Source organism: Orycteropus afer, unplaced genomic scaffold, assembly GCF_000298275.1.
Source record: "Orycteropus afer afer isolate SDZICR_OR568_19922 unplaced genomic scaffold, OryAfe1.0 scaffold00922, whole genome shotgun sequence".
Taxonomy (NCBI): Eukaryota; Metazoa; Chordata; class Mammalia; order Tubulidentata; family Orycteropodidae; genus Orycteropus; species Orycteropus afer.
In genome coordinates, this window is record NW_006922509.1 from 302982 (window position 1) to 307075 (window position 4094).

Genomic DNA, 4094 nt, shown 5'->3' on the forward strand with positions numbered 1-4094 from the left:
AAAGAGAAAAAAAATGAATAGAAATAAATGTCCATTGCTACTTCACCTTGTCCACTCTAGTAGTAATTAGTTTTGCTTTCAGAAGAACAGTGGACATTTCTGAAGCCCTCTGATTATGATATACTCTGAGTTGAAAAAAAAAAAGAAAGAACCTACATCAAACTAATAGAAAATGTAAATAATTTGCATATAATTTTCAGTGAAAAAAACTTGAAAACATATGTGTTTAAAGAATCATCAGAAGTTGCATATTAGGCAGTATATTTTGGCTCAAAATAAGTTCCTGCACAATTACAGTATGTTGTAGACATGAAAGTGTGTCATTTTTGTACAGTATGATTTTCAGAGTACAAATATTCTTTAAGATATCAGGTTACAAGACTCCAGTAGTTCTCGCCCCAATTTCATAATTCTTCATTAATTTATTTATTCTCATGGGATTGTGCCAAAAAATGAGATCTTTTACACACAACAACAATAATATTGAATATTTATCCTAAGAGAGAAAAAAAAAGAGCTAAATTTGAATATACTTCTCAGTAATTAATACTGCAATTATACACTTTTCTATTTTACAAGATTGTTAATTCACTGTTTTGTTTGGTTTCTTTTTCGGTCCTCCTCTCTACTCCAGTGAAAACTTTATCTCTTATTTCCTTATATTTTTTATCCTCTATTACTCTTTTATTTTTCCTTTTTAATTAAGGTGTAATTAAATACAGTGAAATGCGTAGAGCTGAAATGTGGTATTTAATGAATTTTGATAAATACATACAATGTTATTTCAATGAATCAATAGTTTATTTTTATTTTAAATTAATATTCCATTTGATAGACACTTGGGTTGTTTCTAGTTTTGATATACAAGATTTGGGTGGTTTCTAGTTTTTGGTTGGCATGAATAAAGTTGTTACAAACACTTTTAAACATATTTTTAGACAGATGTTTTTATTTTCTGTGGGTAATACTTAGTAGTAAACTGTTGTATCAGAGGTCAGATGAATGTCTACTTTTATCGGACACTGGTAAATAGTTCTCCTAAGTGGTTTCACCCTTTTGTAGCTCCCTTGGAAATACATAGGAGTATTTGTTGTTCTTCAGTCATCACAAAATTTGATGTTTTTAGCATTTTTAATATTAACTATTCTTTTGAGTCTGAAGTGGTAAGGCCTTGTGGTTTTACTTTTCATTTCCTTGATTACTAATATTTTTTAGCATTTTTTTCATGTGCTAGGAGCTCTAGTAGCATAGTGCCTTTGACTGCTAACCAGAAAATTGGAAGTTCAAACCCAGCAGCTGCTCCTTGGAAGGAAGTTTGAGCATTCTACTTCTGTAGTGATACTGCCTCGGCAATCCAAGGAGGGGTCACTATGCTTGTGTCGACTCGACGGCAGTGAGTTTGATTTTCAGTTTGGTTTCATGTGCTAACTCATGACACATATATCTTCTTTTCCATTTAACTTATTTTCAGAATTGCCTAATTATTTCCCACTTCCATCTTTCCATAGAAATTTTAGAATACACTTGTCTACTTCTACAAATTGAAAATAAATTAAAAAAATAAGCCTTGTTAAAATTTTGGTAGAAATTGCAATAAACTAATAGGTCAATTTGAGAATTGACATCATTACTATGTTGATTATTCCAATCTATGACAAACATATATCTGTCCATATATTTAGATTTTCTTCGATTTTTTTAATCAACATTTGGTAATTTTCAACATACAGATCTTATACATATATTGATAAATACCTACACATTTTTTTGCAGTGTTGTTAATGATTGTTATTAATTTCAGTTTCTACAGACTATCTGTTCTTTACCAAGAGTTTTTACTTTGTGTTCATCTTGGTAGAGTTAAGTTTCTTACATTTATGGATTGCTATTTTTCATAAGATTTGGAAAAATTCAGGTCCTTCTTTGCTTAAATCTTATTGACTCTCTTCTCGTTATAGTATACAATTTACACCTAATTTCTATTAAATGTTATTACCCAACCAGTCAACCAGTTCTTCTATTTTTTTTGTACTGTTTATTTATTTTTCTTTGTATTTCAAATAGGAGAGGCATAAAAGAAGTAAAAACTAAACCAATTGAATTATTACTAATTATCACAGTATTTAATAAATGCCATCTAAATTAGTTGAAGATTAAAAAAAGTATATTTATAAGAATAAAAATCCAGTACTTTTGAATTATGAAAAAGTATACAACAGAAAAGTGGACCACAATTCAATACTAACAAAAAGCCACATATAACTTTAAGTGTAACAGAAATCACTACAGAAGTAGATTGCCCAATCTTCCTTCCGAGAATTGGCTGGTGAGTTTGAACCACCAGTCCTCCAGTTAGCACTTAAATGCCTTAGGCACTATGCCACCAGAGCTCCTAAAAGAAGGAATAGCAAATGTATTTGTCTTACCATAAATGACAACATTCAATTATTAAAAGAAACTAGGGCATGGAAAAAAGCAATGAATGTAAGCAAGTGCCAGGCTTTTCTTTTTATTTTTTAAGAAACTTACATACTTATTTGGGAGCTCTGGTAGCATAGTGCCTAAGGTACTTAACTGCTAACCAGAAGGCTGGTGGTTCAAACCCACCAGCCACTCCTCAGAAGGAAGATGAGGCAATCTACTTCCGTAGTGATACTGCCTTGGAAACTCAAGGGGTCACTATGAGTCAGGTCGGACTCAACGGTACACAACAACAACATATACTTATAGGTATATAAGCTAAATCTTGATGTTTAAGTGATTCTGAGTTCAATTAGAAGGATTTCATAAGATAGTTGGAAATGGTCATTAACTTATTAAATACTAAGTATTGTGAAGTAATTTTCAATAATACAAGTAATTATATTTTATATTGCTTAATTATGTAGATACACATAATATGAATTAAATAAAAAGTGGTTATACAACTCTAATAAGATATTGCAATAGATAACTATGGAAAGTAATAGAACACTTAGCATTAGCAATATTTAAAAATATGGTAGGAAAAACGTCATTCAATTGGTTACACCCTTTGAAATGCTGGGCTTTTATGTTTAGCAGTAATAGGATTATACTCTTGGATGCAGAATTTTTTTTTATGAATACAATTTCTTCTAGTAAAGAAGACTTTGCCTCGCAGTATTTATCAAGGATTTTGACTGATCCAATTAAAGCTGTAATAATCCAGTCACACTTCTCATATGGCACCTATATTAGCCTGGCAGGGAGTTTCCTTTGCAATATAGCAAAACATGGCTGGGTCTGGGTTAAGAAAAATAGTATTCATTATGACAGTGATGGCAATTATCTTCTGAAAGAATTGTTTAACACAATGGGTCAAAAGGGAAGAAACAAAACAAAAGGAAGGAATGGCATGAGAATGAATAAAGGAACAAACTGCATATTTAAAAACCAAAGTAATAAAAGAAATTTTTAAAGTCAATAAGAGGTAATGCAAAACTATAGAACTGTAGGCATAATGAGCTTTTTTGTCATTAGAGGACATTACATTCTCATTTCTTTTATGATAATATGTGACATATCCTAGTCTTTAAAAGCTTTCAACATATTTAGCTAAAGCAATAGCTGCAAAAATTACAGAAAACTCTTAACTGAAATAATGGCTTATGGCCAATTCTGAACCACTGAATTTTCTTTGGTAAAATTGATAATAGTAGCTAGTACGGGTTACAAGTTCAATGTAACCCAGTATTTGATTTGTACAAAGTTGAACTTTATTATGTATTATACAGGAACTTTCCTATCTTTACATGATATATTTTTGCCAATATTAGAAAGTGGAAAATAATTTTAAAATATTTTGACATTTCTGTGTTATTCATGCACTAATGACTTTGTTAAAATCAGGTCAGGGTACAGTCATCCCAGGTACACTTTATATGAAATGGATTTCAACTGATACTCGGATTTAGTGCAAAGTAATAAATATTACAGTGGTAGGCAGAATTTTTCAAGTGATTAATTTAGCACATTACGTGTTGTCTTTATGATGACTTGTTGGGTGGATATATTCAAGACTTTTGATTTTACTAACAAATCATCTCTAAATCTTCTAAAATTTTATTTGACCT